At 39.4% G+C, this 25,669-nt stretch overlaps 2 long non-coding RNA genes across 2 annotated transcripts; one reads left to right on the top strand and one right to left on the bottom strand.

The window, feature by feature from the left end:
* The first annotated feature begins 18,974 nt into the window (after positions 1–18,974).
* Positions 18,975–23,301, top strand: LOC141547176 (uncharacterized). Its single transcript, XR_012483534.1, has 3 exons — positions 18,975–19,000; positions 21,946–22,053; positions 22,733–23,301. It is a non-coding gene; the product is annotated as an uncharacterized LOC141547176 (long non-coding RNA).
* Positions 21,152–25,005, bottom strand: LOC141547182 (uncharacterized). The gene is made up of 4 exons (XR_012483540.1): positions 24,479–25,005; positions 24,165–24,288; positions 22,723–22,883; positions 21,152–21,469 (listed from the first exon to the last, which is right to left on the bottom strand). It is a non-coding gene; the product is annotated as an uncharacterized LOC141547182 (long non-coding RNA).
* Between the last annotated feature and the right edge of the window lie 664 nt (positions 25,006–25,669).

Below are 25,669 nucleotides of genomic sequence, written 5' to 3'. Positions count from 1 at the left end.
TCCCTGGACCTCAGCCGACTCATCCCCAGCCCCACAAGCAACCTCAGCTCCACCCCCATTCAGGAGTGGTACTATAGAGAGTATAATCAAGATAATTGAGGAGCAGAGTTTACTTGTAACATGGGTACAGATTGCTAAACTCTTGGCTGCATTAAGACGCACATCCCCTTGGTTCTTAGAGGAAGAAAAGATAGATGTAGATAAATGGAAGCTAGTGGGATTTGAAATGAAAGGATTTTATGCAAAAAATGGGCCTCGTTCAATTTCTGCAGAAGTATTTTATATCTACAACATAGTTCAATTAACCTTAAACTATCAAGCAAGTTGTTGGAGAAGGAAAAGTTTTAAAAAGGAACAGAGTCGGAAGTGTGAGGAAAAAAGGAAAGATCAAGATCTTGCCCTAGAGCAAGAGGATTTAAATGAGGAATTATGGTATGATTCTCTTGAAGAAGCTTCAACCCTGCCTAGAGAACAGATTATTGGCAGGCCCACATCCACCCCACCTTCAGAGGTGGAGGAAGAAGGAGGGGAAGAGGCAGAAACACAAACAGAATTGCCTGTGAAGCAACCTAAGCCTATGACGAGATTAGAAAAAGCATTGGTTAAAGCTAAGAGAGAAGGACAGGATATAAGTGATTTTATACATGCATATCCTGTGATTGAAAATATTGACTCTGTAGGTCAAAAAAGGAGAAGATATGCACCTTTAGATTTGAATAAAATTAAAGATTTGAAAAAAGGTTGTACCCTTTATGGGGCTACATCAGCTTATGTTAAAATGTTACTAGATGGTTTGTCTTATGAAGTCCTAACCCCAAATGATTGGAAATCCATAGCAAGGACATGCCTGGAACCTGGAGAAAATTTATTATGGCTTGTGGAATTTCATGAATTATGTAAAATTCAAGTCAGATGCAATTTGGAAATAGGAGTTAACACACAATTCACTTTTGAGCACTTGGCTGGTGAAGGTTGGTATGGAGAGAATTCAGAACAGATTAATTATACCATGACAATATATGAGCAAATTGCTAAGGCTGCAATAAAAGCTTGGGGTGTCCTTCCTGGACAGAAAGATCGTGGAGAGGCTTTCACTAAAATACAGCAAGGTCCCAATGAACCTTTTGCAGATTTTGTGGGACATTTGCAAACTGCTGTCAAAAGAACTATTGGAGAAAATTCAGCTACAGAAATAATGACCAGACATCTGGCTAAGGAAAATGCCTATGAGATTTGCAAAAGAATTATATGGGGATTAGACAAAGATGCTCCTTTAGAGGAGATCATAAGACGCTGTGCTACAGTGGGAACAAATGCTTTTTACACCCGGACAATGATGAACGTGGAAAGACAGGGTCCCTCCTGGCAAGGGCCTTCTAGAGAAACTCGGCGATGTTTTCAATGTGGAAAAATTGGGCATCTAAGAGCTCAGTGTAGATATGGAGATACAGTGAGAAGACAGGGTGAGAGAAGACCTAAAACTCCATGTCCAAAATGTCACAAGGGCCTCCACTGGGCCTCCGAATGTAGATTGACACAGGGAAATGACAGGTGGGGCCCAGCTTCAGCCCCCGAAGTGGGGCATGATGGCAGCCGAGGTTACATCCAGAGAATTTTAAGACATGATCAATCAGCCAAAAGGCAATCAGATGGAAGAAAGGGATTGAAATTAGGAAAAATAGAGTTGTGTGCAGTAGAGACTACCGAGATACTCCCTGGAGAAGTGAAATCTGTTCCTGTTGAGCCTATGGATCCTTTGCCTCCAGGCACAGTAGGCTTGACCATTTCACCTTCTGAGAGTGCCTACAAAACAGTGTCCATCCATACACTGATGTGGGAAACTGGAGAACGTGTATCTAATATCCCAGTCACTAACACAGGCAGACAACGTGTGATTTATCAACCAGGAGAAGTAGTAGCATCAGGCATATTGTTACGTACCCCTAATAAGCAACCTCGTGATAGTCGCCTAGATTTTGACTCCAATGAACAAAATCCAGGAATATATTGGACAGCAGCTGTGACAGCTGACCGACCTATGCTTACTATTTATATAAACGGAATACCATTTGAAGGATCGGTAGACACGGGTGCAGATCGTACAGTTATTAGAGGTGCCAATTGGCCCGGTCACTGGCCAAAGATTAAAGCAGACATGTCTGCTATATGTCTGGGGTGGGAGGATCAATAGCCCCAGAAGTTAGTGCTAGGCCTTTGAGATAGGTATTTGAAGGAGAAACAGGAGCTTTTACTCCTTTTGTGGTTGAAAAAATCCCCATCAATCTGTGGGGAAGAGACATTTTACAGCAGATAGGATTACAAATAAGCACTTCAGCTTTTTAGGCAGGGCTGCTGTTGAAGGCCTACCTGCACTTTCACCAGTTCCTATTCAGTGGAAGACTGATTCACCAGTGTGGGTAGAACAGTGGCCCTTAAGAAGTGATAAAATTCAGGCCTTATTAGACATAGTGCAAGAACAACTTGACCAAGGACACTTGCGGCCTTCTCTAAGTCCTTGGAATTCCCCAGTATTTGTGGTGAAAAAGAAATCTGGAAAATGGAGGATGTTAACTGATCTAAGAAGAGTAAATGAACAGATGGAAACTATGGGAACTCTTCAGCCTGGACTTCCATCTCCTACTCAGTTGCCAAGAGAATGGCCTCTATGGGTTATAGACATTAAGGATTGTTTCTATTCTATCCCTCTAGATAAGGAGGGTATGAAAAGATGTGCTTTTTCAGTGCCTAGTGTTAATTTGGCCGAGCCTTATAAAAGATATGAATGGACAGTTTTGCCACAGGGAATGAAAAACAGCCCTACTATGTGCCAAATGTATGTTGCTGCTGCTCTTGCTCCAGTAAGAAAAGCCTTTCCAAAAGTAATATTGTTACATTATATGGATGATATTTTGGGATGTGCACCTGAGGAACAAATGTTAGAAGCATGTCTACAAAGGACCATGGAAACATTAAAGTACTACAAACTGCATATAGCTACAGAAAAAATTCAAAGACAGGCTCCTTTTCAATATTTAGGATATCAAGTATATCCTAAGACACTCACAGTACAAAAGCTTTCTTTAAGAACAGAGAAGTTGAACACCTTAAATGACTTTCAAAAATCAATAGGAGATATCCAATGGATGTGTCCAGTGTTAGGCTTAACTACCAATCAACTACAACCTCTATATGACATTTTAAGGGGAGACAGTGCTTTAAATTCACCACGCCAGCTTACAAAAGAAGCACAAAATGTGGTTGAAAGAGTCACTCAAAAACCCTTGGAAATATCAGTTTTTGCTACAAAAGAGGCACCCACAGCAGTCCTTCATCAAGGAGACAGAGTGATTGAGTGGATGAACCTCCCAGCACAACCAGAACAAAGCCTTACACCTTACCCAGTGCTTTTGGCTAGGATTTTATTAAAGGCTATTAAGAGAGTAACACAATTATCTGGAATAAGTCCTGAAAAAATATACACATTCTATACTAACGCACAAATTAATGTATGCTGTGAGACCATCCCAGAATGGCAAATTTTATTGGCCACCGCTCCAAATTTTGCACATGGATCTCCATTAAAGATTACCCGGCTACTACATAATTGGCGATGGATCTTTGAAGAAAAGGTTTCCAAGGTTCCTCTTAAAGGACCAACAATCTTTACAGACGCCTCCAAAGAAAATATTTGTGCTGTATACTCTCATGATTTAACCATAAAGAGAGTAATCAGGACTCCTTTTCAATCCACTCAACAGAATGAATTATTTGCTATCATGCTAGCTCTTACTTATTACCCAGGAGACGTAAATATAATTACTGATTCAGCTTATTCTGTAGGTGTAGTACAAAGAATTGCCACAGCCCAAATAAAATTTGCAGCCTCTAATATTTATCAGCTCTTTAAGGAACTTCAAGAGCAAGTGAGAAAACATCCAGGCAAGATTTATATCTTGCATGTCCACTCACATAGTGGACTTCCAGGTCCCATTTTTGTTGGAAATTCAAAGGCAGATAGCCTTCTAACGATGTTAGCCAGTAGTCCTTTATTTCAGGAAGCACAAGAATCTCATTCTAAATATCATCAGGCTGCTCGAGCTTTACGTTTACAATTTGGAATCACAAGAGAGGAAGCTAGGAGCATAGTAAAAAGCTGTACAGCTTGTCTTCCTTGCCATGCTCCTACACTCCCTCCAGTGAAGAATCCTCGTGGTTTGAGACCCAATGAAATCTGGCAAATGGATGTGACCCATTATAAATCTTTTGGTCGTCTATCTTTTATCCATGTCGTGGTAGACACCTTTTCAGGATTCACATTTGCAGTGCCAGCAGCAAAAGAGACAGCCCGAGTGGTCACTGAATTCCTTATACAAGCATTTGCAATTATGGGTGTGCCACAAGCAATAAAAACAGACAATGGACCTGCATATACGTCCAAACATTTTACACACTTTTGTGCACAGTATAAGATTTTACATACCACGGGCATACCCTTTAATCCTCAAGGGCAGGCAAGAGTAGAGAGAAGAAACAGAGATATTAAGACACTCCTCCAAAAACAAAAGAAAGGGGGAGCCACAGGTAACCCTAGAGAACTTCTAAATTTAGTTCTCTATACCATTAATTTTCTAATTTTTGACAAAGATGCACTGGCTGCGGCAGACAGGTTTTATAACCCACCAGAAGGGCAGTGTCCAGTGCGAGCAGCTCCACTGTCCTTAGATAATCGCCAGGTGATGTGGAGAGATCCAGAAAGTGGTGAATGGAAGGGACCAGGTAGGTTAACTGCCTGGGGGAGAGGGTTTGCTTGTATTTCTTCAGCAGGAGAAGGAATCAGATGGGTGCCAACGAGTCATATTCGCCTTGTCCATCAGAGAGAGACAGAAAAAGAGAAAGACCTCAAAATAAAGGAGAAGATCTAAGAAACATCTTACACCGAAAGAGCATGGCTAATAAAAAGACTGTTAAAGAAGTTTAAAACCAGCAGGAATCATTGGACTTCCTCACACAAGATGAGACTAATGGACAATGGATTTATGGACATTTATAAATTTTCAATTTATGATTATTTGATTATGTTATATACTTCTAGCATGTGTTATGTTACTATGTTACTATGTGCTTATGTAATTTATGTAATTATCTGTAATACTTCCCATATTGATGGCTTTAGGTTTCAAGGTCATGACTGTCCTATGTTCTAAATCAAAAGAAAGGGGGAGATATTAGGATTACTAGGTGAGAACTCACGTTGTCTGGACAGTGACAAGGTGAGAATTCAGGTTGTCTAGACAATTACAAGGTGAGAACTCAGGATGCCTTGATAGAAGGAGCAAGCTCATTGGCTAAAGTGGTTCTTCCCAGAAGCCCTTGCATTATGCCACGCCCTTTCTCTGGGAGGATAAAAGAGGCAACAGTGGGCCTGGAAAGTCAGTCTGCCTGGAGAAGGATGAGAGCTGGAAGAGATTCAGAGCCAGGATTCAAGGAGAAGACTCTGCACTAAGTCTGGCTTGATGCAGCTCTCTGCAGGAAGGGGAGTCACTTCTCTGGACAAGAGTTAACAGCAACTACCTGGAGACAACAGTTCACTACAGGAAGAAGAATCTGTCTGAGAGATGTGAGTAGACACAGCAGATCTCTTCCCAGAGAGTGATCCAGCAGCTTCTGGAGACGACAACACGCTACATGGTATTATGGAGTTTTTTCTTTTAAAAAATTATTTGAGGAAAGCTTTTTATTTACAAAACATATGAAGGGGTAAGTTTTTAACACTGACCTTTGCAAAACCTTCTCTTCCAACTTTTCCCCTCTTTCCTTCCACCTCTTCCCCTAGATGACAGGTAATTACATGTTAAATATGTGAAAATATATGCTTAATCCAATGTATGTAAAAATATTTGTACAATTATCTTGCTTATGCATAGATTTTCTTCCTAGTTCTTTTTGTTGACATCATTTTCCCCAATAGAATATAAACTTTGCGGGCAAGACCATTTTGTTTTTACCTTTATGTCTCCAGGGTCTAGTGAAATATATGACCCCTAGTAAGTATGTAATGTATGTTTGCTCCTTGTTTAATTGAGCTTTGCTGATTGAGTAGTCTAAGGAAGATGGATGAGGTGAGCTACCAGATGAATGATATGGTCACAAAAGACACAGGGACCAGAAACTGGGGACATGAATAGAAGCGCCAGCGGGAAAGGGAGCCAAGCCCACATATTGCTCTTGGGATGGAGCCTAGGGTTTGGCTGCAAAGCAGAAGGAGCTAGGGCCACGGTTAAGGCCCCAGACCGCTTCATCAGGTACCTTTCATCATGTAGAATTTGGAAAACACCCCATTGAACGCTGCAGATCTAGAATCCCCTTGTTAATTAGGCCAGGGTTGTCTGTACAAGACAAGATCTGTTTCAATCTCGCCTCTATTTTGCTGACCTGTTGCCTCAGTTTCTTTAACTGAGAGAGTGGATATTAGCACCTACCTCCCAGTGATGTTCAGGAGAGAATATGTGTAAAGTGCTTAGCACAGTGCTTAGTACAAAGGAGTTTAATAAATGCTTGTTTCCTTAATAAATATTGGTAAATCGGAAGTGATTCGAAGTGGAAAAATGGCAGAGCTACCAAGGAAAAACTCCAACAGTTCTTGCCCTCAAGAAGGTGGTTTTCTGTAGATGAGACCCTCCAAGCCCAAGCCCAGAAGTGGAAAGCCCAAGATGGAGGATGAGAAGGTGCTGTCAGAGAGCAATCCAGACCTCCTCCTCTTCCACCCCCTGGGAGGATTCCCAAGGCCAAGCTAAGGACTAGCTCTGGAAGCCGACTTGACTGGCTTGTCCAGGGTCTTCTGGGGTCCTTCAGCCAATTAAGGCTGCATCCTGCTTGGGAGTTAGTTTGGTTTCATTTTCTTGCCAGGGCCTGTACATCAATTCCCAAGAGGTATTGTTCCAGCTTTATCAATCAGTGCAAACATCCTTTGTGGCTAACCTGACGTTTGCCACTATCTATGGAATCAAATCAGATGGGGTTTTCCCATCTCCAATCTTGCTGTCTCCAGAGCACCCATTTGCTTTTCTAGCACTCTTACTATCCCTCTTCTTCATCCAGGGGATTTGGGTTCCCAGCTTCTGTAGAAAGGTTATTTTCAGAAACAGAAGTTTGACATTTCCCTCATATAGATTATAATGAGCACAAGTCAGGCAGAAGAAACTTCAAAGGGGGAATGGGGGGCTCTAGCACAAGCCTGTGGGGACACCAATTATTTTCTGGCTCAGCATTCCCCTAGAGCTGAGGGGAAGCACCTGGATGCAAATCTCTAAGCCAGTCCCTTGTCATTCTGAATTGCCCTCCTGGTGGAGAATGGCTGCTCTGCTCCTCCAGGAAGATCCAAAAGACTTCAGCAGGGCCAGTTCCGAGCTTCTCTGGAACTTCTCTGGCTAGAACACAACAGCCCTGCTGCTTGTTATCTCTGGCTAGAACACAACAGCCCTGCTGCTTGTTAACCCCCACTACCTCTTTGTTCCCAGACTTTCAGATGGTCCCCAGCCTCTGATGGCAAAGGCCCTACTTACAGTTTTTTCACAATCTCAAAGGAGAACAAATCTGCCTGCCTCTCTTATTCCCAAACCCAGATAGGATAGCCAGCTTAGCCCATAGCTTTACCCATCAGCAGTATGGGCTAGCTGGAAATAAGGGAAAAATGTTGTTTACCCAATAAGTTTGCCAAGAAGTATTTCTTTAGGATTAACGAGCTGGCAAATGTAATCACCAGATAGTACAGAAGAAACTGGGAAATATCACTAATCATGTGGGAGCTGAAAGAATGACAACTTGACACTTTTGGAAACAGAAAAAAAAAAAAAAAAACATTTTTTATTTTTAAAACCACATCAAACTCAGAAACATCATCTCTCCCCTTCTGCCCACCGGTACAATAAACTCCAAAGTATAGATATCAAAACTCCCCAACAATCAAACTCAGAAACATCATCTCTTCCCTTCCCCCCACCAGTGCAATAAACTCCAAAGTGTAGATCAAAACTCCCCAACAACAATCTAAATCCCATTTTAAGTAGATCGTAGCAATATCGCCAGAATCTGGTCACTCTGACTTCAGTATATCCTTTGCTTCAGTATTGGCTTATAGGTTGCCTGAAAAGGTAAAATGTTACAGCATAAGTGAAAGATATGTGTCCATTTCATATACTGGAAAAACCATCCACAAACTGCAATATTTTGGGGGGGTGTATGTATATTTTAATCCAGCTATTCATTCTCTTCTGCCTATAAATCTCTTTTCTACTTCTAAATCCCTTTTTTTAATCTAAAAATTTCTTTTCTACCTATAAATGACTTTTCTACCTATAAACTTTTCTACTATAAATCTATCTTTTCACTTATCTATCCATCATTATCTTTTTAACTATGCATTAAGTGTATCTATTCAATCTATTTGTTTATCTTCTCTATCCCATCCATCCATCACCAATAATCTATGTATCTAGTCTATCAGTCTATTAGTCCACTCATCCATTCTTCTATTCACGTACTACTCCCTTTGCTGTCAGGATCCAACTGGGTGGTTGGGGAGAGAACATCACCTTTAAGTCAGAAAACCTTGGGTGTTCTCAGGCGTGTCACAATGGGCATGACACAATGAGGTCTCCATGGCCAAGGTAAGCAAGTCAACTGCTCATCTGATGAGGATTGTGCTCAGGCTTTATGTGGAAGTTTTCTTTTAACAATATTTTTTAGGAAATCTCTTTATGTAGAAAACATATGAAGGGGCAAGTTTACAACACTGAGCCTTGCGAAACCTCATGTTCCAACATTCCCCCTCCTTCCTTCCACCTCCTTCCCTAAATGACCAGTCATTACATGTTATATATGTGAAAATATAGGATAAATCCAATGTATATGAAAATATTTATGCAATTATCTTGCTTATGCAATGATTTTCTTCCTACTTTTTTTTTGTTGACATCATTTTCCGCAATAATATATAAACTTTGAGGGCAAGACCATTTTGTTTTTATCTTTATGTCTCCAGGGTCTAGTGTAATATCTGACCCCTAGTAAGTATATGTAATATATGTTTGCTCCTTGTTTAATTGTGCTTTGCTTATTGAGTAGTCTAAGGCCTGATGGATGAGGTGGACTACCAAAGGAATGATACAGTCACAAAAGACACAGGGACCAGAATCTGGGGACATGAGTAGAAGCAGCCAGCGGGAAAGGGAGCTAAGCCCACATATTGCTCTTGGGATGGAGCCTAGGGCCAAGTTTATGTCCCCGGACCTCTTCATCAGGTACCTTTCATCTTGGACAATTTGAACACTGCAGATCTTGGATCCTTTTGTTAATTAGGCCAGGGTTGTCTGTACAAGACACATCCAATCTTAGGCCAAGGTTATCATGTTAGATCCATAGGATAGTAAGTCTGGAAGAGGTCACGAGCAACATGCCCTGAGAACAACATCTGCTTAATACACCAATAAATCTAATGTTGCAACAACTGGGGGAAGAGATTGAAGCTCACATTAAACAGAAGCATTTGCTTTGAGAAATTGTAGGGTAAAGACCCTTTTCAATGAAATAAAACGATGTGTTCCAATCGTCAAGCAGCCAAGTTCCCTGAATAAATCCAACCAATTTAAATCCAAGGCTAGGAACAGGCCAGGATGTCTGCTAAACTTTGCATGTATCCCAATTGGATCCTCCTCTCAAACCTGGAAGTGGAGGTATTCTTTTTTTCCCCCTTTCAAAAATGAGCTAGCTGGGCCCCCTCTCCCTTGGTGACAAGGCCAGTGAGCCTGAGGCCACATCTGGCTTCAGGCCTGGGATCTGTCTGCTGCACTGGGCATTTGATGAATGCTTGGTGACTAAAACCCAAGAACATTACCATTGCCTCACTGGCTCAGACCTCCAACTTACCCCTCCCCTCAGTAACCTGTCTCTGCCCCGTGAAGCCCAAGAGTGTGCCATGAACACTGGAGCGGCTACATCTCCTGGTAAGCAATGCACAATGAAGGAAAAGCACTCAGCGCCTTCCCATGCTAGTATCCCGGCAGCCGGGGAGCTCCTTCTCTGATCAGTGAGCATGGGTAAGATTTAGAGCCTTCCAGGTTGAGGAAGGGGCTCTAAGCTGTTTGCAGATACCCTCCTTAAAGGGTGCCAGAGTGACTCCCTACAATTATTGACCATTCTTCTATGCTTCATGATTGTCCTGAGTAATGGAATTTTTGAGTTTGCAGACTAAGAGGGATTAGAGCTTGGTGCTGTGGGATGCAAGGCCTCCCTTTGTTTGTCTGTGTGTGCCTTACATCCCAGGGAGTGCATTCGGTGGATCTATGAGAAATTATTCTGTCTGTATTAATAAATACACCCAGGCTTTTAAAGAAGTAATTGGCAACAGAGAAGCAACAAGTGCCTCTGGCATTGCCCACAGAAATAGAACTGGTTCTTCACCAGCTCCAAGGTGGAGGCTGATAGTTCTGTATGGGTTCCTCACAGAACCACAGTTCAAGTAACCAAGGAGTAGGCCTGGGGAGACTCAGCCAGGTCTATTCCTCCTTCAGTTTCCCAAGGAATTCAGAGCAACTTCAGCTTGGAACAGAGTGTCCTCATAAAGAATGGAGACATTTCCAGGAGTGGAGAGAGGGGGAAAATTCCAAGTTCCTAGTGCACAGGTTCTCAACCTGGGATATATCACGTTTATTTTCAAAACTAATTTTAATAATGAATGTCGAAAACTGTCTTTACCTGTATTTGGAAAAAATAAAATACTATTGAGAAAAAAACATTTTAAAACAGCATTTCAGTAATAGTGATTCCCTCGTTATCCTGTTCCTTTGTTTTAAGCATTTAAAAACGTCTATTCCTAGAAGAGGCATTCAGCAGTAAGTCAAAAAAGTCCATGATCCAAAAAAGTTAAGAAAGAAAAGATGATTAAAAGAAGTCAGGACTCGACTTTAGACTCTGTCTACTACTGTGTGCCTGTAGTTGTCTGTATTTGAAACAAAAATTGTTAGTCTTAAAAATGAAAAGGGAGAACTCACCCCTAATGAAGAGGAAATTAGAACAATAGTTAGGAGCTACTTTGCCCAACTTTACGGCAATAAATTCGATAACTTAAATGAAGTGGAAGAATACCTTCAAAAATAAGCTTGCCCAGACTAACAGAGGAAGAAGGAAATAGTCTGAATAGTCCCATTTCAGAAAAAGCAATAGAAGAAGCTATTAACCAACTCCCTAAGAAAAAATAATCCCCAGCACCAGATGGATTTACATGTGAATTCTACCAAAAATTTAAAAAACAACTCCAATGTTATAGAAACTATTTGAAAAAATAGGGATTGAAGGAGTCCTACCAAATTCCTTTTATGACACAGACATGGTACTGATACCTAAACCAGGTAGGCTGAAAACAGAGAAACAAAATTATAGACCAATCTCCCTAATGATGCTAAAATCTTAAATAAAATATTATCCAAAAGACTACAGAAAACCCTCCCCAGGATGATAAACTATGGCCAAGTGGGATTTATACCAGGAATGCAGGGCTGGTTCAATATTAGGAACACTATTTGTATAATCAACTATATCAATAACCAAATTAACAAAAACCATATGATCATCTCAATAGATGAAGAAAAAGCATTTCATAAAATCCAACATCCATTCCTACTACAAACCTTTGAGAGTACAGGAATAAATGGACTATTCCTTAAAATCATGATTATATATTTAAAACTGTCAGTAAACATCATATGTAATGGTGATACACTGGAACCTTTCCCAGTAAGATAAGGAGTGAAACAACGGTTGCTCACTATCACCATTACTATTCCATATTGTATTAGAAATGCTAGCCTGGGCAATAAGAGCCCAGAGAGATTCCAGGAATTAGAGTAGCTAATGAGGAAATCAAACTATCACTCTTTGCAGATGACATGATGGTATACTTAGAGAACCCCTAAGACTCTGCTAAAAAGCTTTTAGAATTAATTCAGAACTTTAGCAAAGTTTCAAGATACAAAATAAATCCACCTAAATCCTCAGCATTTTTACATATTACCAACACAATCCAACAGCAAGAGATACAAAGAGAAATTCCATTCCAAACAAATGTTGAGAGTATAAAGTATTTGGGAATCCTTCTACCAAAGAATAGTCAGGAATTATATGAGAAAAATTACAAAACACTTGCCACAAAAATGAAGTCAGATTTAAATAATTGGAAAGACATTCAGTGCTCTTGGATAAGCAGAGCGAATATTATCAAGATGACAATACTCTCTAAATTAATCTATTTATTTAGTGCTACACCAATCAGAAACTATTTTAATGACCTAGAAAAAATAACAACAACATTCATAGGAAAGAACAAAAGGTTGAGAATTGCAAGGGAAGTAATGAGAAAAAAAAATAATCAAATGAAGGTAGCCTAGCTGTACCTGATCTAAAGTATATTATAAAGCAGCAGTCACCAAAACCATTGGGTGTTGGCTAATAAATAGACTAGTTGATCAGTGGAATAGGTTAGCTTCACAGGGCAAGATATTGAATAAAAATAGCAATCTAGTTTTTGACAAACCCAAAGATCCCAGATTTTGGAATACGTATTCATTATTTGACAGAAACTGCTGGGAAAACTGGAAATTATTATGGTAGAAACTAGGCATGGACCCACACTTAACAGCAAATAGGGAGAAAAGATCAAAATGGGTCCATGAGTTAGGAATAAAGAATGAGATCATAAATAAATTAGAGGAACAAAGGATAGTTTATCTCTCAGACTTGTGGAGGAAATATAACTTGCGCAGATTAACAGAGGAAGAAGTAAGAAGTCTAAATAGTCCCATTTCGGAAAAAGAAATAGAACAATTTATCAACCAACACCCTAAGAAAAAATCCTCAGGAAGAGATGGATTGACATATGAATTCTACCAAACATTTAAAGAACAACTAACTCTAATACTATATAAACTATTTGAAAAAAAAATGAATTGAAGGAGGCCTACCAAATTCCTTTTATGCCCCAGACATGGTACTGATACCTAAAACCAGGTAGATTGTAAACAGAGAAAGAAAACTAAAGACCATTTTCCTTCTTGAATATTGATGCTAAAATCTTAAATAAGATATTAGCAAAAAGACTTCAGAGAATCATCCCCAGGATAATACACTACGATCAAGCAGGATTTATACCAGCAGTGCTGGGTTGGTTTAATATTGGGAAAACTATTAGTATAATTGTCCATATTAATAATCAAATTACTAAAAACCATATGATCTTCTCAATAGATGCAGAAAAAGCATTTGATCAAATCCAACATCCATTCCTACAAAAAAAGACTTGAGAGTATAGGAATAAATGAACTATTCCTTAAAATGATAAGGAACCTATATTTAAAACCGTCAGCAAATATCTTAGGAACTTTTCCCTGTAAGATAAGGAGTGAAACAAGGTTTCCCACTATCACCATTACTATTCAATATAGTACTACAAACGCTAGCCTCGGCAAAAAGAGCCGAGAAAGAGATTCAAAAATTAAGAGTAGGAAATGAGGAAATAAAACTATCAATCTTTGCAGATGACATTATGGTATACTTAGAGAACCCCAAAGACTCTGCTAAAAAAGCTATTATAAACAATTCAGAACTTTAGCAAAATTGCAGGATACAAAATAAATCCACAGAAATCCTCAGCATTTTTGTACATTAGCAACACAATCCAACAGCAAGAGACACAAAGAGAAATTCCATTCAAAATAACTGTCGATAGTACAAAATATTTGGGAATATATCTAACAAAGGAAAGTCAGGAGCAAAATTACGAAACACTTGCCAGAAAAATGAAGTCAGATTTAAATAATTAGAAAGACGTTCAATGCTTTTGGATAGGCCGAGAGAATATAATGAAGATGACAATACTCCCTAAACTAATCTATTTATTCAGTGCTATACCAATCTGACTCCCAAGGAACTTTTTTAAAGACCTAGAAAAAATAACAACAGAATTCATATGGAACAACAGAAGTTCAAGAATTTCAAGGTAAGTAATGAAAAAAAAAAGGAAGGTGGTCTAGCTGTCTAGCTGTACCTGATATAGAACTATATTATAAAGCAACAGTCACCAAAACCATTTGGTATTGCTTAAGAAATAGACTAGTTGTTCAGTGGAGTAGCATAGGTTCACAGGGCAAGATAGTGAATAAAAATAGCAATCTAGTGTTTGACAAACCCAGAGATCCCAACTTTTGGCATAAGAATTCATTATTTGACAAAAACTGCTGGAAAAACTGGAAATTAGTATGGGAGAAACTAGGCATGGACCCACACTTAAGATCAAAATGGGTCCATGATTTAGGCATAAAGAACGAGGTCATAAATAAATTAGAGGAACATAGGATAGTTTACATCTCAGACTTGTGGAGGAGGAAGGATTATGTGACCAAAGGAGACCTAGAGATCATTATTGATCACAAAATAGAAAATTTAGGTTACATCAAATTAAAAAGTTATCACAGGGGGGGAAAACTAATGCCAGGAAGATTAGAAGGGAAGTAACCAATTGGGAAAACATTTTTACAGTTAAAGGTTCTGAGAAAGGCCTCACTTCCAAGATATAGAGAGAATTGATGCTAATTTATAAGAAAACAAGCCATTCTCAAATTGAAAAAGGGTGAAAGGATATGGACAATTTTCAGATGATGAAATTAAAACTATTTCCACTCACAAGTTCCAAATCACAAGTGTGAGATACCACTACACACCTGTCACATTCGTTAAGATGACAGGAAAAAACAATGATGAATGTTGGAGGGGCTGTGAGAAAATTGGGAAAATGATGCCTTGCTGGTGGAGTTGTGAAAGAATCCAACCATTCTGCAGAGCAATCTGGAATTATGCCCCAAAAGTTATCAAAATCTGCCAATCCGTTGACCTAGCAGTGCTACTACGGGGCTTATATCCCAAAGAAATCCTAAAGAAGGGAAAATGACTTGTATGTGCCAAAATGTTTGTGGCAGCACTTTTTGTAGTGGCTAGAAACTGGACAATGAACGGATGTCCATCAATTGGAGAATGGTTGGGTAAATTATGGTATAAGAATGTTATGCAATATTCTTGTTCTGTAAGAAATGACCAACAGGAGGAAAACAGAGAGGCTTGGAGAGACTTACATCAACTGATGCTGAGTCAAACGAGCAGAACTAGGAGATCATTATACACTTCAACAATGATACTGTATGAGGTTGTGTTCGAATGGAAGTGGATATCTTCAACATAGACAATAGCTAATACAAGTCCACTTGATCAATGATGGAGAGAATCAGCTACACCCAGAACCTGAACACTGGGATATGTAAAGTGAGAGCATTTTGTTTGTTTGCTTTTTATTTTTCTTCACAGATTATTTTTACCTTCCGAATACAATTCTTCCTTTGCAATAACAACAACAATAAAATTTGGTTCTGCACATATATATTGTACCAAGAATATACTATAAGATATTTAAATATGTATGGCAATGCCTGCCCTCTATGGGAAGGCCTAGTGGGGAAGTACGGGAATAATTCAGAACAGAAAGGAGTACAAGGGATAATGTTGTAAAGAAAAATATGCCAGTGTACTGTCAAAAAAAATGTGCTATAATCAAAAATCAATAAAAAATAATGATAACTTGCTGGCATTTGTACTATTTTATAATTATAATCTCATTTGACTCTCACAACAACTTAGGCAATAGAGATTATGGTAAACAACGTTTCACTATTGAGCAAACTGAGAGCAGATGTAAAATGACTTGTTTAAGGTCAAAATATATAGTAAGTTTTGGAAGAAAAATTGGAACTCTAAGTCTTCCTGCCTTGAAGCCCCTGCCCTCTATCAGCTGTACAATCTCACTTTCACCCTTTCTGGTGTTGTAATAGTTAAGTTGTCGGCTCCCTTCTAGGAGAAGAAATTGGTCATGGCACTAGAAAAATTTAACAGTACTCACAGTAGGAGTAATAATAGTAATAGAAGTAAGAGTAGCAATAGTAGTAGTAGTAGTAGTAGTAGTAGTAGTAGTAGTAGTAGTAGTAGTAGTAGTGGTAGTGCTAGTAGTAATTATAGTAATAGTAGGGACCAAGGAGTAGTTTTAGTAGTAGGAGGTGGAGGAGTAGAAGAAGTAGGAGTAGTATGAGTAGTAACAGGAATAGGAGTAGGAATAATAGTAGTAGAAGTAGTAGTAATAGCAACAGTAATGATGATAGGAATAGGAGTTACACTATAGTAGGAGTAGGAGTAGGAGTAGGAGGAGGAGTAGTAGTAGTAATAGTAATAATAAAAGTGGTAGTAGAAATAATAGTAGTAGTGGTAGTAAAAGGAGTATTAATAGGAATAGGAGCAATGATAGTACTAGTAGCAGGAGGAAGAGATCTACAAGGAATAATAACAGTAATAAGAGTGGCAGTAATTGTAGTAGTTGGTGGAAGAGTAATAGTAGTAATCATAGGAGTAATACTAATAGGAGTAGGAAGAGGAGTAATAGTAGAAATAGTAGTAATAATAATAGGGGTAAGAGTACAAGTAATAATAGTAGTAGTAAGAGAATTATCTGACCTTTACACAGTGCTTCACCATCTCCCGAATTCTATAGATCATCTCCTCAAATGCTACCCCTAAGGCTCAGACCAAGTCTTGTGGGAACAGCCAGACTCTCCCATCCTTGGGCCAGGGAGATGCATGTCCTGTTATTTCGGGTTCGGTACCTGTGTTCCAGGCTTCAGGGAAGAAACGAGATCTTTCAACATTTTGGCTTCTGATATCGTCACCCCACCAACCACAAAGAGGATCTGGAGTGGATGGTCACCGGGATGAGGGCGGCCCACCTCTAACAGTCACCACAACAAGGATGGGGTCAGCCCTCAGAAGGGAATGCCAGGTTAATGTTGCTACAAATGAACTATATAAAATCCAAGAGAAAATATATGACTCATTAATGATCAAATACAGATCTTACATTAGGACACAATGTTGCTAGATTTTCACTGTGGAATCACAATTTTAGAACTGGAAATGTAGTTTCCTAGTGGTCATGGAGCTCAACTATCTCATTTAACATGTGAGGAAACTGAGGCTCAGGGAGTTTAAAGTGATAATATAAAGTCATGAAAGTAAGAAATAAACAGAAGAGCAAAATACCACTTGTTTAATGTTATTTTATTACAGTGTCTTTCCCCTACCCCATCCCACCACTTTTTTTTTTTTAAGAGTAAATATGTTTAGTTATAGGTTAGAAGATTGGAGTATGGAAATATACACACACATATATGGACACCCATACACCCATATATAATGAACACTTAGAGGTAACACGATAGTATTAACAGGATCTGTTTGAATCTTGTCTCTGCCACTTACAACTTGTATGCGCTTGAACAATATATTAACTATACTAAACCTCCTTGTGTCTCAGTGACTTTCTTTGTAAAATATGGAAGTAGAAACCCTGAAATATTGCTGCCAGCTCAAAATCCACGATGCTGTGACTCTACTTGAAAACAAATAGTTCTCAGAGGCTTATCCTCTGTGGAGCAAACATGATTGTATCATTCCCAATTTACAGAGGAGGAAATTGAGGCAAACACAGATTAAGTGACTTGCCCAGAGTCCTACAGCTGGTGTTTGAAATCAGTTGCTGATTCAAGGGAGGTCCAACAGTGTTATCCACTGAACCAGCCAGCTGCCTATAATTTTAGAAAAAGTCTTCATCTATATGTAATTGAATTTAACAAGCATTTATGAAACCTCTAATATGAGCAAGTCATCTTTTTTCTGGGAACCAGCCATAGGATGAGGAAAAAGAAAAGAGTTTCCGAACTAAAAGAATTTGCTTTTGTTTGTTTGTTTGCTTTTAAGTGTAGGCTCTCTATTTCCCAGATTATTTGTACTTCTAGTATATATATATAGGGCTAGTCAGCAACCAGGCCCTACCTTGATCTCCTATTAACACTGACTGCAGGAGGGAAGCTGCAGGTACATTATCTCTATGTAGATGCTTTACCTTCATGAACAGGTTAAATCCCGTTTTAAGTCGATCCCGAGGCTTAAGATGCGTTCAATATCGCCAGCATCTGGTCACAACTGGTTCAGTATCTCCTCTGCTTCAGCAGTGGCTTATAGGATGCCTGAAAAGGTAAAATGTTACAGCATAAGTGAAAGATATGTGTCCAATTGATCTACTAGAATAACCATCCACAAAATGCAATTTTGGGGGGGCGTGGGGGAAGAGGGGAAGAAAGAGAAGTCAACAATTTCCCAAGCCAGATAGAAAGCAACCATTTTAGCTTCTATAATATTGAAGAATAAAATATAATAGTTTAATACTGACGTGAAGGCAGTCTCAATCTATGACAGCAGCCCTTGGTATCATGCTGATGAGGGCCCAAATGGATCTCTCTCTCCAGTAATTTATTTACTGATTTACCTAACCCTCCATTGACTCCTTCATTATCTATGTATAATTTAAGGCAGCTATTCATTCTCTTCTGCCTATAAATCTCTTTTCTACCTATAAATCTCGTTTCTTCTCCTAAATCACTTTTTTAACTATATATATATCTCTTTTCTACCTATGTATCGCTTTTTTCATATAAATCCCTTTTCTAACTATAAATCACTTTTTTTCCTATAAATATCTTTTCTACCTATAAACTTTTCTACTATAAATCTATCTTTTCACTTATCTACCCATCATTATCTATTTAACTATGCATCAAGTGTATCTATTGAATCTATTTGTTTACCCTATCTATCCCATCTATCTATCAGCACTTATCTATGTATCTAGTCTATTAGTCTATTTGTCCACTCATCTATTCTTCTATTCACATACTACTCCCTTGGCTGTCAGGATCCAACTGGGTTGTTGGGGAGAGAACATCCCCTTTAAGTCAGAAAACCTTGGGTGTTCTCAGGCGTGTCACAATGGGCATGACACAATGAGGTCTCCATGGAGAAGGTAAGCAAAGCAAATGCTCATCAGATGAGGGTAGTGCTCACCTGGTATGTGGGTTTTTTTTCTTTTTAAAAATTGTTTGAGGAAAGCTTTTTATTTACAAAACATATGAAGGGGTAAGTTTTTAACACTGACCCTTGCAAAACCTTCTCTTCCAACTTTTCCCCTCCTTCCTTCCACCTCTTCCCCTAGATGACAGGGAAGATGACAGGGGATTCACATGTTAAATATATGAAAATATATGCTTAATCCAATGTATGTAAAAATATTTATACAATTATCTTGCTTATGCATAGATTGTCTTCCTAGTTCTTTTTGTTGACATCATTTTCCCCAATAGAATATAAACTTTGCGGGCAAGACCATTTTGTTTTTACCTTTATGTCTCCAGGGTCTAGTGAAATATACGACCCCTAGTAAGTATGTAATATATGTTTGCTCCTTGTTTAATTGAGCTTTGCTGATTGAGTAGTCTAAGGAAGATGGATGAGGTGGGCTACCAGATGAATGATATGGTCACAAAGGACACAGGGACCAGAAACTGGGGACATGAGTAGAAGCACCAGCGGGAAAGGGAGCCAAGCCCACATATTGCTCTTGGGATGGAGCCTAGGGTTTGGCTGCAAAGCAGAAGGAGCTAGGGCCACGGTTAAGACCCCAGACCGCTTCATCCGGTACCTTTCATCATGTAGAATTTGGAAAACACCCCATTGAACGCTGCAGATCTAGAATCCCCTTGTTAATTAGGCCAGGGTTGTCTGTACAAGACAAGATCTGTTTCAATCTCGCCTCTATTTTGCTGACCTGTTGCCTCAGTTTCTTTAACTGAGAGAGTGGATATTAGCACCTACCTCCCAGTGATGTTCAGGAGAGAATATGTGTAAAGTGCTTAGCACAGTGCTTGGTACATAGGAGTTTAATAAATGCTTGTTTCCTTAATACATATTGGTAAATCGGAAGTGATTCGAAGTGGAAAAATGGCAGAGCTACCAAGGAAAAACTCCAACAGTTCTTGCCCTCAAGAAGGTGGTTTTCTGTAGATGAGACCCTCCAAGCCCAAGCCCAGAAGTGGAAAGCCCAAGATGGAGGATGAGAAGGTGCTGTCAGAGAGCAATCCAGACCTCCTCCTCTTCCACCCCCTGGGAGGATTCCCAAGGCCAAGCTAAGGACTAGCTCTGGAAGCCGGCTTGACTGGCTTGTCCAGGGTCTTCTGGGGCCCTTCAGCCAATTAAGGCTGCATCCTGCTTGGGAGTTAGTTTGGTTTCATTTTCTTGCCAGAGCCTGTACATCAATTCCCAAGAGGTATTGTTCCAGCTTTATCAATCAGTGCAAACATCTTTTGTGGCTAACCTGACGTTTGCCACTATCTATGGAATCAAATCAGACGGGGTTTTCCCATCTCCAATCTTGCCGTCTCCAGAGCACCCATTTGCTTTTCTAGCACTCTTACTATCCCCCTTCTTCATCCAGGGGATTTAGGTTCCCAGCTTCTGAAGAAAGGTTAGATTTTCAGAAACAGAAGTTTGACATTTCAGTCATATAGATTATAATGAGCACAAGTCAGGCAGAAGAAACTTCAAAGGGGGAATGGGGGGCTCTAGCACAAGCCTGTGGGGACACCAATTATTTTCTGGCTCAGCCTTCCCCTAGAGCTGAGGGGAAGCACCTGGATGCAAATCTCTAAGCCAGTCCCTTGTCATTCTGAATTGCCCTTCTGGTGTAGAATGGCTGCTCTGCTCCTCCAGGAAGATCCAAAAGACTTCAGCAGGGCCAGTTCCGAGCTTCTCTGGAACTTTTCTGGCTAGAACACAACAGCCCTGCTGCTTGTTAACCCCCACTACCTCTTTGCTCCCAGATTTTCAGACGGTCCCCAGCCTCTGATGGCAAAGGGCCTGCTTACAGTTTTTTCACAATCTCAAAGAAGAACAAATCTGCCTCCCTCTCTTATTCCCAAACCCAGATAGGATAGCCAGCTTTACCCATCAGCAGTATGGGCTAGCTGCAAATAAGGGAAAAATGTTGTTTACCCAATAAGTTTGCCAACAAGTATTTCTTTAGGATTAACCAGCTGGCAAATATAATCATCAGATAGTAAAGAAGAAACTGGGAAATATCACTAATCATGTGGGAGCTGAAAGAATGACAACTTGAAACTTTTGGAAACAGAAAAAAAAACATTTTTTATTTTTAAAAACACATCAAACTCAGAAACATCATCTCTCCCCTTCCCCCCACCAGTACAATAAACTCCAAAGTATAGATATCAAAACTCCCCAACAATCAAACTCAGAAACATCCTCTCTCCCCTTCCCCCCACCAGTGCAATAAACTCCAAAGTATAGATCAAAACTCCCCAACAACAATCTAAATCCCGTTTCAAGTAGATTTCCAAAGACATGTTTTCAATATCGCCAGAATCTGGTCACTCTGGCTTCAGTATCTCCTTTGCTTCAGTACTGGCTTATAGGTTGCCTGAAAAGATAAAATGTTAAAGCATAAGTGAAAGATATGTGTCCATTTGATATACTGGAAAAACCATCCACAAACTGCAATATTTTGGGTGGGGGTTGTATGTATATTTTAATCCAGCTATTCATTCTCTTCTGCCTATAAATCTCTTTTCTACTTCTAAATCCCTTTTTTTAATCTAAAAATCTCTTTTCTACCTATAAATGGCTTTTCTTCCTATAGAGCTGTTTGCTACCTATAAATCACTTTTCTTCCTATAAATCACTTTTCTACCTATAAACTTTTCTACTATAAATCTATCTTTTCACTTATCTATCCATCATTATCTTTTTAACTATGCATTAAGTGTATCTATTCAATCTATTTGTTTATCTTCTCTATCCCATTCATCCATCACCAGGAATCTATGTATCTAGTCTATCAGTCTATTAGTCCACTCATCCATTCTTCTATTCACATACTACTCCCTTTGCTGTCAGGATCCAACTGGGTTGTTGGGAAGAGAACATCACCTTGAAGTCAGAAAACTTTGGGTGTTCTCCGGCATGTCACAATGAGCATCACACAATGAGGTCTCCATGGCCAAGGTAAGCAAGTCAGCTGCTCATCTGATGAGGATTGTGCTCAGGCTTTATGCACAAGTCTTCTTTTAACAATATTTTTTAGGAAACCTCTTTATTTAGAAAACATATGGACTTCCGGACAAAGGAGTAGTGGCAGTAGTAGGAGGTGGAGGCGTAGAAGAAGTAGGAGTAGTATGAGTAGTAACAGTAATAGGAAGAGGAATAAAAGTAGTGATAGAAGTAGTAAAAAGAGTAGTAATGATAAAAGTAATAGTAATGGAAGTAGTATTAATAATAATAGGAGTAGGAATAATAGTAGTAGAAGAAGTAGTAATAGCAACAGTAATAATGATAGGAATAGGAGTGACACTAGTAGGAGTAGGAGTAGCAGTAGCAGTAGGAGTAATAGTAATAGTAAAAGTGGTAGTAGAAATAATAGTAGTAGTGGTAGTAAAAGGAGTATTAATAGGAATAGGAGCAATGATAGTACTAGTAGCAGGAGGAAGAGATCTAGAAGGAATAATAACAATAATAAGAGTGGCAGTAATTGTAGTAGTTGGTGGAAGAGTAATAGTAGTAATCGTAGGAGTAATACTAATAGGAGTAGGAAGAGGAGTAATAGTAGAAATAGTAGTAATAATAATAGGGGTAAGAGTACAAGTAATAATAGTAGTAGTAAGAGAATTATCTGACCTTTACACAGTGCTTCACCATCTCCCGAATTCTATAGATCATCTCCTCAAATGCTACCCCTAAGGCTCAGACCAAGTCTTGTGGGAACAGCCAGACTCTCCCATCCTTGGGCCAGGGAGATGCATGTCCTGTTATTTCGGGTTCGGTACCTGTGTTCCAGGCTTCAGGGAAGAAACGAGATCTTTCAACATTTTGGCTTCTGATATTGTCACCCCACCAACCACAAAGAGGATCTGGAGTGGATGGTCACCGGGATGAGGGCGGCCCACCTCTAACAGTCACCACAACAAGGATGGGGTCAGCCCTCAGAAGGGAATGCCAGGTTAATGTTGCTACAAATGAACTATATAAAATCCAAGAGAAAATATATGACTCATTAATGATCAAATACAGATCTTACATTAGGACACAATGTTGCTAGATTTTCACTGTGGAATCACAATTTTAGAACTGGAAATGTAGTTTCCTAGTGGTCATGGAGCTCAACTATCTCATTTAACATGTGAGGAAACTGAGGCTCAGGGAGTTTAAAGTGATAATATAAAGTCATGAAAGTAAGAAATAAACAGCAGAGCAAAATACCACTTGTTTAATGTTACTTTATTACAGTGTCTTTCCCCTACCCCATCCCACCACTTTTTTTTTTTTAAGAGTAAATATGTTTAGTTATAGGTTAGAAGATTGGAGTATGGAAATATACACACACATATATGGACACCCATACACCCATATATAATGAACACTTAGAGGTAACACGATAGTATTAACAGGATCTGTTTGAATCTTGTCTCTGCCACTTACAACTTGTATGCGCTTGAACAATATATTAACTATACTAAACCTCCTTGTGTCTCAGTGACTTTCTTTGTAAAATATGGAAGTAGAAACCCTGAAATATTGCTGCCAGCTCAAAATCCACGATGCTGTGACTCTACTTGAAAACAAATAGTTCTCAGAGGCTTATCCTCTGTGGAGCAAACATGATTGTATCATTCCCAATTTACAGAGGAGGAAATTGAGGCAAACACAGATTAAGTGACTTGCCCAGAGTCCTACAGCTGGTGTTTGAAATCAGTTGCTGATTCAAGGGAGGTCCAACAGTGTTATCCACTGAACCAGCCAGCTGCCTATAATTTTAGAAAAAGTCTTCATCTATATGTAATTGAATTTAACAAGCATTTATGAAACCTCTAATATGAGCAAGTCATCTTTTTTCTGGGAACCAGCCATAGGATGAGGAAAAAGAAAATAGTTTCCGAACTAAAAGAATTTGCTTTTGTTTGTTTGTTTGCTTTTAAGTGTAGGCTCTCTATTTCCCAGATTATTTGTACTTCTAGTATATATATAGGGCTAGTCAGCAACCAGGCCCTACCTTGATCTCCTATTAACACTGACTGCAGGAGGGAAGCTGCAGGTACATTATCTCTATGTAGATGCTTTACCTTCATGAACAGGTTAAATCCCGTTTTAAGTCGATCCCGAGGCTTAAGATGCGTTCAATATCGCCAGCATCTGGTCACAACTGGTTCAGTATCTCCTCTGCTTCAGCAGTGGCTTATAGGATGCCTGAAAAGGTAAAATGTTACAGCATAAGTGAAAGATATGTGTCCAATTGATCTACTAGAATAACCATCCACAAAATGCAATTTTGGGGGGGCGTGGGGGAAGAGGGGAAGAAAGAGAAGTCAACAATTTCCCAAGCCAGATAGAAAGCAACCATTTTAGCTTCTATAATATTGAAGAATAAAATACTGACGTGAAGGCAGTCTCAATCTATGACAGCAGCCCTTGGTATCATGCTGATGAGGGCCCAAATGGATCTCTCTCTCCAGTAATTTATTTACTGATTTACCTAACCCTCCATTGACTCCTTCATTATTTATGTATAATTTAAGGCAGCTATTCATTCTCTTCTGCCTATAAATCTCTTTTCTACCTATAAATCTCGTTTCTTCTTCTAAATCACTTTTTTAGCTATATATCTCTTTTCTACCTATGTATCGCTTTTTTCATATAAATCTCTTTTCTAACTATAAATCATTTTTTTTCCTATAAATATCTTTTCTACCTATAAACTTTTCTACTATAAATCTATCTTTTCACTTATCTACCCATCATTATCTATTTAACTATGCATCGAGTGTATCTATTGGATCTATTTGTTTACCCTATCTATCCCATCTATCTATCAGCACTTATCTATGTATCTAGTCTATTAGTCTATTTGTCCACTCATCTATTCTTCTATTCACATACTACTCCCTTGGCTGTCAGGATCCAACTGGGTTGTTGGGGAGAGAACCTCACCTTTAAGTCAGAAAACCTTGGGTGTTCTCAGGCGTGTCACAATGTCCATGACACAATGAGGTCTCCATGGAGAAGGTAAGCAAAGCAAATGCTCATCAGATGAGGATAGTGCTCACCTGGTATTGTTAGGATTACTAGGTGAGAACTCACGTTGTCTGGACAGTGACAAGGTGAGAATTCAGGTTGTCTGGACAATTACAAGGTGAGAACTCAGGTTTACTTGATAGAAGGAGCAAGCTCATTGGCTGAAGTGGTTCTTCCCAGAAGCCCTTGCATTATCCCACGCCCATTATCTGGGAGGATAAAGGAGGCAATAGTGGGCCTGGAAAGTCAGTCTGCCTGGAGAAGGATAAGAGCTGCAGGAGATTCAGAGCCAGGATTCAAGGAGAAGACTCTGCACTACATCTGGCTTGATGCAGCTCTCTGCAGGAAGGGAAGTCACTTCTCTGGACAAGAGTTAACAGCAACTCCCTGGAGACAACAGTTCACTACAGGAAGAAGAATCTGTCTGAGAGATTTGAGTAGACACAGCAGATCTCTTCCCAGAGAGCGATCCAGCAGCTTCTGGAGACGACAGCACGCTACATTTGGCGTCCACACGTGGGGCAAGGACTTTTGCTTATCCTGACAAGAGGAGCTA

Source organism: Sminthopsis crassicaudata, chromosome 6 (assembly GCF_048593235.1).
Source record: "Sminthopsis crassicaudata isolate SCR6 chromosome 6, ASM4859323v1, whole genome shotgun sequence".
Classification (NCBI taxonomy): domain Eukaryota; kingdom Metazoa; phylum Chordata; class Mammalia; order Dasyuromorphia; family Dasyuridae; genus Sminthopsis; species Sminthopsis crassicaudata.
This window is presented reverse-complemented; position numbering and strand designations above follow the sequence as displayed.